At 44.5% G+C, this 15,120-nt stretch overlaps 1 long non-coding RNA gene across 2 annotated transcripts in view; it reads left to right on the top strand.

The window, feature by feature from the left end:
* Positions 1–4,088: 4,088 nt before the first annotated feature.
* The window catches only part of LOC147033875 (uncharacterized), a 54,382-nt gene continuing 43,350 nt past the window's right edge, over positions 4,089–15,120 (top strand). For both annotated transcript variants that reach the window (XR_015055785.1, XR_015055780.1), the window contains exons 1-3: positions 4,089–4,221; positions 7,656–7,785; positions 14,875–14,973. This is a non-coding gene — a long non-coding RNA (uncharacterized LOC147033875). The remainder of the gene's footprint in view (positions 4,222–7,655; positions 7,786–14,874; positions 14,974–15,120) is intronic.

Here is a 15,120-nt window from a genome sequence, read left to right on the forward strand (position 1 = left end):
AGTGTAGGAGGTGAACTCTGAATCTCCATAGGTTAGAGTGGAGTTGGTGAACCCTGAATCTCCCTAAGTTAGAGTTTAGTAGGTGAACTCTGAATCTCCATTGGTTAGAGTGTAGTTGGTGAACTCTGAATCTCCATAGGTTGGAGTGTTGTAGGTGAAATCTGAATCTCCACAGGTTAGAGTGTAGTCTGTGAACTCTGAATCTCCATAGGTTAGAGTGTAGTCGGTGACCTCTGAATCTACACAGGTTAGAGTGTAGGAGGTGAACTCTGAATCTCCATAGGTTAGAGTGGAGTTGGTGAACCCTGAATCTCCCTAAGTTAGAGTTTAGTAGGTGAACTCTGAATCTCCATTGGTTAGAGTGTAGTCTGTGAACTCTGAATCTCCATTGGTTAGAGTGTAGTTGGTGAACTCTGAATCTCCATAGGTTAGAGTGTAGGAGGTGAACTCTGAATCTCCATAGGTTAGAGTGGAGTTGGTGAACCCTGAATCTCCCTAAGTTAGAGTTTAGTAGGTGAACTCTGAATCTCCATTGGTTAGAGTGTAGTTGGTGAACTCTGAATCTCCATAGGTTAGAGTGTAGTAGGTGAACTCTGAATCTCCACAGGTTAGAGTGTAGTCGGTGAACTCTGAATCTCCATAGGTTAGAGTGTAGTCGGTGAACTCTGAATCTACACAGGTTAGAGTGTAGTAGGTGAACTCTGAATCTCCACAGGTTAAAGTGTAGTCGGTGAACTCTGAATCTACACAGGTTAGAGTGTAGGAGGTGATCTCTGAATCTCCACAGGTTAAAGTGTAGTCGGTGAACTCTGAATCTACACAGGTTAGAGTGTAGGAGGTGAACTCTGAATCTCCATAGGTAAGAGTGTAGTGGGTGACCTCTGAATCTACACAGGTTAGAGTGTAGGAGGTGAACTCTGAATCTCCATAGGTTAGAGTGGAGTTGGTGAACCCTGAATCTCCCTAAGTTAGAGTTTAGTAGGTGAACTCTGAATCTCCATTGGTTAGAGTGTAGTCTGTGAACTCTGAATCTCCATTGGTTAGAGTGTAGTCTGTGAACTCTGAATCTCCATTGGTTAGAGTGTAGTTGGTGAACTCTGAATCTCCATAGGTTAGAGTGGAGTTGGTGAACCCTGAATCTCCTTAAGTTAGAGTTTAGTAGGTGAACTCTGAATCTCCATTGGTTAGAGTGTAGTCTGTGAACTCTGAATCTCCATTGGTTAGAGTGTAGTTGGTGAACTCTGAATCTCCATAGGTTAGAGTGTAGGAGGTGAACTCTGAATCTCCATAGGTTAGAGTGGAGTTGGTGAACCCTGAATCTCCCTAAGTTAGAGTTTAGTAGGTGAACTCTGAATCTCCATTGGTTAGAGTGTAGTTGGTGAACTCTGAATCTCCATCGGTTAGAGTGCAGTCGGTGACCTCTGAATCTCCATCGGTTAGAGTGCAGTCGGTGACCTCTGAATCCCCATCGGTTAGAGTGCAGTCGGTGACCTCTGAATCCCCATCGGTTAGAGTGCAGTCGGTGACCTCTGAATCCCCATCGGTTAGAGTGCAGTCGGTGACCTCTGAATCCCCATCGGTTAGAGTGCAGTCGGTGACCTCTGAATCCCCATCGGTTAGAGTGCAGTCGGTGACCTCTGAATCCCCATCGGTTAGAGTGCAGTCGGTGACCTCTGAATCCCCATCGGTTAGAGTGCAGTTGGTGACCTCTGAATCTCCATCGGTTAGAGTGTAGTCGGTGAACTCTGAATCTCCACAGGTTAGAGTGTAGTCGGTGAACTCTGAATCTCCACAGGTTAGAGTGTAGTAGGTGAACTCTGAGTCTCCACAGGTTTGAGTGTAGTCGGTGAACTCTGAATCTCCACAGGTTACAGAGTAGGAGGTGAACTCTGAATCTCCATAGGTTAGAGTGTAGTCGATGAACCCTGAATCTCCCTAGGTTAGAGTTTAGTAGGTGAACTCTGAATCTCCATCGGTTGGAATGTAGTGGGTGACCTCTGAATCTCCATCGGTTTGAGTGCAGTCGGTGAACTCTGAATCACCATAGGTTAGAGTGTAGTAGGTGAACTCTGAATCTCCATCGGTTAGAGTGCAGTTGGTGACCTCTGAATCTCCATAGGTTAGAGTTGAGTCGGTGAATGATGAATCGTTCATCTGCGAGGAGCCATGATGTGGATATAATGCGATGATGTAATCTTAATACCTTCGCTGTGCACACTGAAAAATCATCATAAGCTCTCAAGTTTGGTCTCAAAAGTTTACCAAGTGATCCCATTAATAGATACTGTCGATTAAATAGTACTTAAGGTTACATATATGTAATCAGAATAAGTCCTGTTCATTTGAGTAATTCGATGAAGGGTTTGCTTTGATTATTATTTGTCATTGTGATTGCAGAACTGTTCAGAAGAATATTTGTCAGAAATGCACACATGATAAACCATTGAGCAGGTAACTGAATGACCTTTTAAATGATGTACTGTTCTGATGCCGGGTTTGGTGGCGAGGATGACCGCTAGATGGAGCAGTTGGGCCGTCTCCCACCTAACCCAGAATTGAAGGTCGTCACTCCGGATAACTACGAAGTCGACGGGTCGCTTAATGGACCGTGGACGCCAATATTTCGACCGCGCGGTTGGGGTCTTTTTGTCTGATTCCAATTTACCTAATTAGCCGCGTGGTCGAGCTAACTGGGGAAGCTGCACCCTCGGCCGGCTTTATCCGAACCGAGTCGCTGTTACAGACTCGGATGTGGCGTAACCGAGCAGGAATTACAAAAGCCGCGCCAGTCCAAATACCAATTTACGGCACAATCAGCCTCCCTAATTCTCATGCCCGAACCATACTGGGTCAATGAAAGAAAACACAGACAACGAACTGGAACATTTAACAGTTATCTATTTACAATAGGCAATAGGGAGGGAAACACAGAGCAGACTTAACCACGAATATAAATGCAGGCAAATGTACAAATGCAATCACTTATCAGTTTTACTTACAAGACTGGCCACAGACACAGACGCACACACCCAAAAAGAAATGGAGCTGGCTGGCCTTTATTCGGACCCTCCAGGCGCGGAGGATAGGCAAGCTGGGGGTTAGAGTTTGGTTGGGTACCTGGCCGCCTCGTGCGGTTTTACCGACTCGCATTTGTGGAGCTCGGAGTCGGTGGAAGGGAACGGAGATCCCCAGCTCGAGCGCTCCAACACAACCCACCACGGTGGGACTCGAACCCACGAACCAGAATCCAACGAGCGCAGCCAGGATCCCACGAACGACCCGGCCAGCCACGAACGATGACCGACGACCAGGAGAGCCCAGCAGACCAGAAGTAAGGAACGACCTCCAAGGAACCAAGCGACCAAGGAACCCCTGATACAGCTCACGATCCTTCTTATCCCTCCCCCGTGCGGGGTGGAGGGGTCCGCTCTCGGGTAACTCGCCTCCGGATTGGACGGGACGTTTTCGGTTGGCGTGGTGGCCAGCCGCGATTGGAGGAGGAGGGGTGTGTCAACGTCTTGGTGCTCCTCTCCCGAGAGAGGCTCTTTTGTCTTCCCCAGTGTCGAGAGGGGAGACATTCTTCTTTGATGGGGCGAAGTTAGAGCTGAGGCGGTCTCACCCCTGATTGGACGGGAGGAACATTCCATCTTGCTGGGGCAGAGTCGGCCTTGAAGCGATGGAAACTCCATCTACGTTTGTGGCCTTTAACACGTGCGTAATGGAGCTGAAGAAGTGGAGGGGATTGATGTAGAAAACTAACTAGAAAGAAACTCACAGCGCACACATGAAATTCCCATTAGACATGGGGAGGGATTCTAACTATCCACATATACTTTACGAAATAACTAAACTTTGGGTCAACTGTATGTGTGAATGCGAATGGTTTCCAGAATCGTAACAATACAACATTCAACGAACAGTATAATCAAACTGAGACAGGAGCTTTGCTAAGCAACCATACCACCAAAATTTCAGAGTACGAAAATGGCTTTATGCGATTATGGGTACCTCTCAATAAGGTGTCTAATGTAATACAATTCCAACCCAATATATTTCATGTTAACATCTGTTTTTTATCATCCAGGACATGCCAAGGAACAAAAATTTACCAACCAAGTAGGGTACTGAAAGGTGGGGAGGGATGCACTGTAGCCCTGTCCAACCCACAGGCTTGAGGGGAGAGCACTACTCCATCAAGCTGCAGTTGAAGGCCTTGCATTTGTACGATATAGTTAGACCTTAAGTTACCATTCTTTGCTGTTATATTGAATATACAAAATGAGAATTGTTTTAAATTGTCATTGAATATTATTTTTTTTTATTAAAAGCTGCTCCCTTTTGTTTGTTAGCATGTCTTAAAGGAAAGGAAATGGGGGAAATGAACCGGTAAATTATTTATTCTTAATGATACAAAGGAGTGGATTAATCCAGTCACCTGTCAAAACCCATTTTTCGTCGGTGATCAAGATGTTTCTGGTCAAAGAAAAGTTTAATAAAAAGTTGGTGAGAGGAAATTTAAGAAACGCAAAGGTTACATTCTTGAAGACAAAGCCACCTGTCAAACATCTAGAAACTTCGTTTAAGAAGTAAAAAAAAAATAAAAAAAAATCAAGAAAGAAAAATGTGCAGAGTCATTCTGGCCAAACATCCCTGATTATATTTCAAAGTTCAGTAATTTTCGGAGGTGATATAGACTTGCTTGTATCGACAGTTTTGAGCGTGTACATTGTCAAGTCGAATGGAATAGAAACTAAGTTTCTTGCCCTTTAGGCCTGAAGGAAATCCAACAGCAAGCTGGCCGAGCATTTAAAAGGAAAAGAATAAATAATAAAACTGAAGAACTGTAAAAAAGACATAAAACTGTTGGATTAAATCAGAATGTGACTTGGAAACCAGTAGTAGCTTGCTTGTTTGAAAGAAAGCTGCTGTAACTGGATCATCACCCTCACCACTAAAGGTGGATCGAGGGTATGTTTTCAGCCGACTGTGATTGTTTGTGAACAAGATATCTCAAAAAGTTTTGGACGGATTTGGATGAAACTTAGTGGCCAGATTGGGTATGTAACAAGGAAGAATTGATAGATTTTGGAAAAGATCTGAATCCAGATCCGAGAATTTTTACAGTGATTCTTCATTATTGAGTGATGGGGTGAAAACGACTGTATATACAAAGCATGATATCTGAAAAAGCTATGGACATATTCGGATAAAACTTGGTGGATGAGTTGGTTCGGTGACAAGAACAAGTCGCTTAAGACCCGGTCACACCTTGACGTTTTAGCCAGCGATGGCAACGTATTAAAATGTATGTAAAACGCTGGCTTACGTTGAACTTTTGATGGTTTTTTTTTTAAAGATTCGGACGTATTCATAGCGACTTGGTCTTATGTATAACGCATTGGTAATGGACACGGAATGTTTCGTTGTGTTATAGATAACTTATACCAACGAATGCTGAACCTGTTGTCGGCCTACACAACCGATGCCCAACGATAGTCTAACTTAGGCATAGCGCGTTGCACGCATCGCCGACGATGTCGTGACGTAGCCTATTAAAAGGCTGACGCACAACGATTCGAATCATAACTGCCGTAGAAATGGAAGTGACAACATCGCGGTCACACCTTGGCGATCTTGCCAGCGTATGCCGACCTAAGAAAAATGTGTCTAAAACGTTGGGGCACGTCAAATACGGTATGAGTAAGTTTGGTATACGTGAGTACAACGCTAAAGTACGCTATCATACGTCGTAGTAAGTAGAGTACGTCTAAAAATTTTAAACATGTTCAAAATTTTACGACGTACTCGGCGTATGACACACGTTCCGCATGCGATGGGGATAAGTTTTACACACGATATGTAGACGCTTACACACGTCCACAAAGGCTACTTATAAGCTACTCATAAGTCGAAACACGTCGCGGTAATGTCTTTTTTTACGCGAAACTTATTTCTAACTTATGTTTGACGTGCTTTGAACCAATTCTGTACGTAGTCTCAACACACATCGACGTATGTAGACGTATTCCAATGACGTCTTCCGGTCGACAAAAAAAAAAAAATGAACGTGTTTCTAGCTTACAACTGCCATATAAACACGTGTTCCCAGCGGTTTTGGGAATTGGTATATAAAAATGCTGCTCATAAAAGGGGAACCCAACAGTGTTTTCGAGTCCTTTTTGAGTCGATGTCCATGTCAGCAGTAACAGTATCAGTATCAGTATCAGTATTAGTATTAGTATTAGTAGTAGTTTGTTCATGTTGGCAGTAGTAGGTGAGTGTGAGGCGGAGGATGTGGGTTATGATGGATCGTCCTTGCGTCCGCGTGTCCACGGGTAGGAGACATCTTTTCACCATTGTTCGAAGTTCTTCGCGGCTAATTTTTTATGGGGCTTTTTTCAACAATGAGCTATAGCTTATTTTTACGATTTAGGTCTATTCATAATGGGTTGGACAAGTGCACAATGAACTAATAATGTGCATAGAGCGCTTTGATTACTTATAGATACGATATACCAACGAATAATTATCCTGAAGCCGGCGTTCACAAACTATGCCCAACGATAGCCTATCGTGCGGCAGTTTATCTTTGCCGGTGACGTGGGGTTTGCTATTCATAGGCTGCCACTCAACGATTTAAATGGCTGCATCTCCACTATTGAAAGTAGACGCTTGTGCTCAACAATTGGATTTTTTTACACTCAACGACTTTTAAACGGTACCACTCAGCTATTTTCATTGTTTACAATGAACGATTTAAATTGCTGTCACTCGCCTTTGTTTTTTAACGCTGGGGTTTGGAAATTTGAAGCGTTTCTTCTGAATGTGTTAAAACGCTTAAACTCGACTATTTTAACTAGACGCTGCCGATGGACAATTGGAATCATAGCCAAGCTAGACATCGAAGTGTGAACATCCTCGTCATGCCGAAGAAAAGTTTGAAGAATGCTGCAAATAAGTGTCCTGGCCGTGGCCGTGGACGCTGACGCAAGAACGATCCATTATACCGACGTCTTTCAGCCTATGAGTAACTTAAAAGTAACGTCTGTCGATGTGTGGCAACGATCGCGTAACGTGCCAACAACATGTTAATCATAGATTAGAAATAAGTTTCGGGTACTCTAAACATTACCTCGGCGTGTCTCAACTTATGATTAACTTACAAGTAGCATGTGTTGACGTCTGTCAACGATCGCAGACCGTGCATACAACTTGTGGCTAGCGTAGCGGAACGTGTGAGTCATACGCCGGCATACGTCGTGAAATTTCAAGCGTGAAAAAATTTGAGGACAACCGAAAAGTACAACGTTTAAAGCCAGCGTACAACGACGTATGGCAGTGTTTTTCAGCGTGCTCTCAATGTTATCAAAACTTACCCATAACGTATTCAACGTGTGCCAGCGTTTTAGAAAAAAATTTCAAAAATCGGCACACGTTGGCTAAAACGTCAAGGTGTGACCGGGCCTTTAAATTTTAGTTCAGGTCCAAATCCAAATCTGGCCTATCAGTGGGATACAAAACATAAACTAATCAGCCTGGCAGAGGGAAAATCTCCTCCGAGTGGCTGTTCTCCTTTTACATGTCTCCCACCTTGTTGGGAATGCCATAATACCCATAAACCTGTCATTTTCGTAACAGTTTATGTATTTCTCCAGGGAATGTGTTGAATGAGAGCCATGGGTGGGACAATTCACCCAAAACATGAGACAACTTCTTCCATGTTTTGAGCATGACAAATGCTATGGTCTCGTGGATACAATTTTCTACAATCTGATCCACTTGGAGGTGAGTATATGGAATCACAAGTTTTACCACAAGAGTGCACAAAAATAGATACCAAATGTCTTCTTTGTAAAAGACACAATCACAGTTTTGTGCACTTGGTATTTGCAGTTATTGGCAGTCAGGGTCGGTTTGGTGAGCTATCAAGAAGAGTGCTTCTTGATTGATATCATAAAAAAACAAATTCCAATCAAAAAGGCTTCTTAACTGCTCAGACTGAGAAAAGACAGCTTTGAAATAGTGATAAAGAGGGAGTGAGAGGAAAGAGAGAGATAGATGGATATGGAGAACAGAAGATAGTTTGCCACGGAGCATTATCTGGCTGGATTCCTACACAAGTCTGCTGTTTATCTGTGCTAACTATTGCATCTCCAAACCAGCTCACTGTTATGCCTCCATACGAGCTTGCCAGAATAGGCAAATACTGTGCTTGTTATTCTCCCTTTCCCCCCTCCCACCCATCCCTTTCGCCCATTCCATCGGGTTATTTTCTTCTGGCCCAGCTTCATGTTTATGTATCTGTTTGCAAACCACACTGCCAATAACCATCTTTTGTGGATTGCAAGATTGGATACTGGGATTGTGGCAAATATACATATTCTGTGTTTGCCTTACAAGGGATCCATTTATGATTTGTGCCTTCATGAAATACTCCATGCTTGTTAAATTATTTATTATTGCAGTGATGTGTTTATTGTCACCATTTTTGTGATTAAGATGCTTGTTAAATCACTAGTTTGGGGACTTTAACTGTTCTTGCCAATGTGCGAGTTCATAGAACAGCAAGCAGCATTTGAAAAATTATGGGATTGTATTTCCAGTGCACGGCTTTGAATTTGACCAATCATAGCTCAGTTATCTGAGACCACGCCACACGTGCGTGAGCAGTTCAGCAAAAGTTGATGTGTGTGCATGTGTGTGTATTTGTGTGTGTGTCTCAATCTATTTAACCAAAGAAGCACACTGGCCTGATGACATCAAGCTGATATCACATGCACAAATCTCAGGGCTTAATCTCAGTCTGCAAAGACTTGTGTGCCACATGGATGCCTTGTCGTGTGTGTGTGTGTGTGTGTGTGTGTGTGTGTGTGTGTGTGTGTGTGTGTGTGTGTGTGTGTGTGTGTGTGTGTGTGTATCTCTTCTTCTTCTTCTTTCGGCGAGCTCCCGTTAGGGGTCACCACAGCGGATCAACCGTCTCCATTTCGCTCTATCCTCCACATCTTCCATTGACACTCCAACCACCCGCATGTCCGCCCTCATCGTATCCATGAACCTCTTCTTTGGCCTTCCTCTTCTCCTCCTGCCTGGCGGCTCCATCTTCAACATCCTTCTCCCGATATACTCCGCTTCCCTCCTGTGCACATGTCCAAACCATCTCAATCCTCGCCTCTCTCACTTTGTCTCCAACCCGTCCTACCTGCGCTGTCCCTCTAATACACTCATTTCTTATCCTATCCATCCTCGTCACTCCCAACGAGAATCGCAGCATCTTTAACTCTGCCACCTCCAGCTCCGCTTCCTGTCTTTTTGTAAGTGCCACCACCTCCAAACCATACAAATTGCTGGTCTCACTACCATCTTGTATACTTTTCCCTTCACTCTTGCAGCTACCCTTCTGTCACAAATCACTCCTGCAACTCTTCTCCAACCACTCCATCCTGCCTGCACTCTCTTTTTTACTTCTCTCCCACACTCTCCGTTACTTTGGACAGTTGATCCCAAGTATTTAAACCCATCCACCTTCCCCACCTCAACTCCTTGAAACGCAGCATACTACCACCCTTCCTCTCATTTACGCACATGTACTCCGTCTTACTCCGACTGACTATCATTCCCCTTCTCTCCAGTGCGTACCTCCACCTCTCGAGGCTCGCCTCAGCTTGCTCCCTACTCTCCCGACAGATCATGATGTCATCCGCGAACATCATAGTCCATGGAGACTCCAGTCTGATCTCGTCCGTCAACCTGTCCATCACCATTGCAAACAGGAAAGGGCTCAGAGTCGATCCTTGGTGCAATCCCACTTTTACCTTAAACCGGTCCGTCATTCCTACCGCACACCTCACCGCTGTCACACTGCCCTCATACATATCCCGCACGATCCTCACATACTTCTCCACCACTCCCGACTTCCTCATACAATGCCACAACTCCTCTCTTGGCACCCTATCATAAGCTTTCTCTAAATCCACAAACACACAATGCAACTCCTTCTGGCCTTCCCTATACTTCTCCATCAACATTCTCAAAGCAAACATCGCATCAGTGGTGCTCTTTCTTGGCATAAACCCAGATTGCTGCTCACAGATCGTCACCTCTCCTCTCAACCCCGGGTGTATGCCCCGGTTAGAATAGGTGTACCATATCCCTGTGTGTCGTAAGAGGCGACCAGGGTTGCGTCAGGAAGGGCATCCGGCGTAAAAACCTATGCCAAATCATTATGCGGACAACAAAACGAATTTGGATATATATACAGGGTGTCCCAAAAAATGTACTCGCTCTTTAAATGATAACAAATGTGTTGTTTATTGACTTAGAAACAACATTAATGGTTAAATGTATAAATGGATAAATGCATGTTTACAAATGTTCAAACTGACGACCATCACGTTCCAAACACAGCCGATAACGCGGACCAATGGATTCAACAGCGTTACGAATCATTTCATTTGGAACTGCAAGACATTGTCTTTCAATTCCCTCTTTCAGCTCATCGACTGTTGCTGGTTTTGAGCCGTAAACCTTATCTTTGAGATATCCCCATAAAAAGAAGTCCATTGGAGTGAGGTCTGGGGAACGCGCAGGTAATTCAACACTACCTCTTCACCCAATCCATCTGTTCGGAAAAGTTGCTTCGAGATCGGCCCTTACATCACGGTGGTAGTGGGGAGGTGCTCCATCTTGCTGAAAGTAAACCTCTTCGTCACCAAATATCTCTTCGACACATGGACCGATGGATTCCTGCAGCAAGTTTAAGTAAACATCCCCAGTGACAGTTTGGTCAAAAAAGAATGGCCCTAGGATGCCCAATGCTGATATCCCACACCACACTGTAACCCCTGGTAAGTTTAAATGGTGTTCCACATTAACATGCGGATTTTCAGGAGCCCAGTAGGTGCAATTGTGTCGGTTAATTGAGCCATTTAACTTGAAGCTGGCCTCATCGCTCCAAACAATATTGGATGGAAATGCTGCATCTTCTTCGCATTTGCCCAGGTACCACTCACAAAATTCAGCTCTCCGGTCAGGATCGTCTTCATTTAGAGCGTGGATTAATTTTGGAATGTAACTTTTCAAATTAATTCGCTTCAAAATGCGATGGGCGCTTGATTTTGGGATTCCTGTCTCACGAGCCATTTGTCGTACAGATTTCCGTGGGGATCGGTGGAGGGTTTCCAGCAATTGATTTTCCTTTGCGGGGGTGTTTGATGACCGTCGTCTTCCTAAATGCTCCTTATGGACGTCATGCACAGTTTCATCTGTTTCAAACTTATCTCGGATGCGAGCAATGGTGCGTCGCGTTGGTGGATCTTTGTAAAAATGTCTTCTAAATTATCTTTGCACTTCCAGTAGCACTTTATGATAAATTTTCTTTCTTCAAAACTGAGTCGTACTTCTGCCATTATTATGGTCAATTTGATCTGAAAATAAATGAAAAATTCAATGAGTGATGAGGAGGCAAAATGTGAGTACATTTTTTTGGGACACCCTGTATATATGTGTGTATATATATGTATATTTATGCGTGTATATATATACACATATATGTATATATTTTTGTAATATATCTATGTATATATTTGTAATATATCTATGTATATATTTGCAATATATCTATGTATATGTATATGTATATGTATATGTGTATATATATATATATATATATATATATATATATATATATATATATATATATATATATATATATCTTCTTATTCTTTCGGCTGCTCCCTTTCGGGGTCGCCACAGCGGATCATCCGTATGATCCGCATTGTGATTTGGCACATGTTTTACGCCGGATGCCCTTCCTGACGCAACCCTGGTCGCTTCTTATGACACAGGGAAATGGTACACCTATTTTAACCGGGGTATACACCGGCCCAGTACACTAGTACTCATTTCGCCGACCTCGGAAGGATGACAGGCTGAGTCAACCCCCTGGTGTATTAATTCAGTGGCCCAACGGGGCTTGAACTCAGGACCTTTCGGATCCCAAGCCGCTGCCCTTACCGCTGCGCCAACAACAGGCTCATATATATATATATATATATATATATATATATATATATATATATATATATATATATATATATATATATATATATATATATATATATATATATATATATATATATATATATATATATATATATATATATATATATATATATATATATATATATATCTTCTTTCAGCTGCTCCCGTTAGGGGTCGCCACAGCCGATCATCCGTATGATCCGCGTAGTGATTTGGCTTAATTTTTACGCCGGATGCCCTTCCTGATGCAACCCTGGTCGCCTCTTACGACACAGGGATAGTATATATATATATATATATATATATATATATATATATATATATATATATATATATATATATATATATGTATATATTTTTGTATATGCACTGTATATATTATGTGTCAATACATATATGTGTATAATATGTATGTATACCTATATGTACGAGGTCCGTCTAAAAAGTAACGGGGCTGATTTCACAGAAATTTTATTCCAAAAAATATATTGAAATCACAGCTTGTCCTCTTCAAAATAGTTTCCCTCCAGTCTCACACACTTGTCCATCGTCTTCTTCCACGCTTCAATGCACCCCCGGAAGGCTTCTTCTGGAATCCTCCGGATCCCCATGGTCACGGCCCTTTTGATGGCCTCCACATCAGGAAATTGTGTCCCCTTGATCACCCCCTTGAGCTTGGGGAATAGGAAAAAATCACAAGGGGCCAAGTCTGTCGAATACGGGGGGTTGCTCCAGAGTTGGCACGTTCCTCTCCACCAGAAACTGTCGGATGCTCAGGGCACTGTGAGCAGGGGAGTTGTCATGGTGGAGCACCCAGGTGATGTTCTCCCACAGATCCCTCCTCTTGTCCCAGACTGATCTCATGAGGCGCCAGAGGATCTCCTTGTACACGTATTAATTCACTCTTTGACCTGTGGTAGAAACTCGAAGTGGACGATGCCCTTGATGTCAAAAAACACGATGAGCATCACCTTGACCATCGACTTTGACATCCTTGCTTTCTTTGGTCTTGGTGATGCCGGACTTTTCCCCTGACGACTCTACCGTTTGGTCTTGGGATCGTATTCGAATATCCACGATTCATCGACAGTAATGACTCTCCCGAGCAGGTCTGGATCGTCCTCAAGGCGCTCAATAATGTCTTGACTGACAGTGACTCTTTGCTGTTTCTGGTCCTCGGACAATCATCTTCAACTTCCTCCTGTCCCACTTTGAACCTCTTATGCCATTCAAATGCACGTGTACGTGACATCGTTTCTTCCCCGTAGACTTGCTGCAGCTTTGCGAAGGATTCGAAAGGTGTTTTGCCAACCTTGGCAAGAAACTTCAGATTGGTTCTCTGCTCACCACTCATCGCGCGACAACTCAGACTCGACAACGTGTAAAGCACAACCTGTAAAAAATCACACATTGGGCGCAGTCAACCAAAACCAATCATATATATTGCTGGAATGTTGCGAAAGACTGTGACGCAAGTTACTACGGGGCACGAATGGCGCACCTCTTAATTCGGGTCTGTGTGCTGATTACAATGGCACCAATAGTGCACCTCTTTGTTCGGGTCTGTGTGTTGGTTCACAACGGCATCTTACCGTCAATTTTCGCATGCCACCGTAACCACCAATGTCTCCCGCGGACGGCACACATCCTCCCGCACCTCCGCCTCGATGCAGCCACCACTAAGCAGATGCATGCTGTAAGGCCAGGATCGCTCAGGCCGCATGGCGTCCAGACGAAGCAAGTGCATTGATCAGCGCCAACCGCAGTGCGCCGGGGGTGCCCGAGCGTGCATGCGGGGCTGACGCGGTCCTCAGCCAGTCGCCGGAGCACGGCCCGGGAGTTCGGTGCAAGGCGATTCATATCGCGAGGTTCGGAGCGAGACAATTCCAACAGCTCGGCAAAGTCTAGCCGGATGTAAAATGAGGCCGCTTCCAGCCGTGGTGGCTGGGCCGTGCAGTGGCCGGGGCCAAATGTGAGCACCCTATTCGGATGATGATGCATCGCTTCATGGTGGCGTCCCGCCCTGCACCGCAGGGCCTATAAGGGATGGATCGTGAAGCCGTCTGCAATAGTCGGAGTCATCGTAGTCGTCTTCATTATCTTTGCCTGGCCTTGGATCGATCTCTGCATATGCCTGCTGCTCCGCAAGTCTCGTCTGCCACACCGCCCACTCGCGCTCGATCTCCGCCTTCTCTGGAATCTCCACTCCCTCGCCGCTGGCTCCACCCACCCACCTTCTCCACCTGCCTTTCTTTGCTGGCTCCACCCATCCACCTGACTCCACCTGCTTGACTCAACATTCTCCGCCAACTCAGCTGGCTCCACCTAAAGTCCCTCCCTCACACCTGACGGTCTCGCCCATTCTCTGAATTGGCGCAGACGCTGTGCCGGCGCCATAGCCAAGCAGGAGACGATGCGCCAACTTTCAAGGAGGGATCGTTCAGCGGAGCGTTCCCCCCAAACATACTTGGTAGCGTGGTTAGTGAACCGTGCAAGGTATTACGAGAACGTTAGCCTCATCTCCTCTCCTTTCTTCTAATTAACTCCTCTTTATCGGGTTGTGTGTGCGTGCGTGCGTGCGTGCGTGCGTTCAATGGTGCTAGTCCGAGCTATAAGTTAAGATTGCAGAAGATATATGGGTATCGGTCTGCTCTGTATCTGCTTTAGTAGGTTGCTTGTTTCGTTGACGCACCACACATTTTTTTTTTATCCCTGCTTTACATACAACAATATACTTACCTTTACTGTGTCACATATTTTTCCTCACCTGACTGTAATAAATGCTTATGTAGAAATGTTCCCAACTCATTTTTGTGTTTTCTTTCTTTGATGCAGCATGATCCGTATCCTTGCCTTGCCGGGACTTTATTCCCAAAGATCCGTTCTTTTAGCCAGTACGTTCCTTGGCAGTGTCGCTCGGCTGCATCTGATCCGGTAAGGTGATCCGGTTCGGAGAAGGCGTACCATGGGCGTGCCCCCCGGTAATTATGTCACGTGATCATTATTTTTAGGTAACCGATATTTGACGGAGGTCCCTAAGTCATGTGGTTGAGTTGTTGGCGTTCACGGTCAGTTACCGAC

Source organism: Eptatretus burgeri, chromosome 1 (assembly GCF_056783735.1).
Source record: "Eptatretus burgeri isolate ZD-2024b chromosome 1, Ebu_testis_v1, whole genome shotgun sequence".
Classification (NCBI taxonomy): Eukaryota; Metazoa; Chordata; class Myxini; order Myxiniformes; family Myxinidae; genus Eptatretus; species Eptatretus burgeri.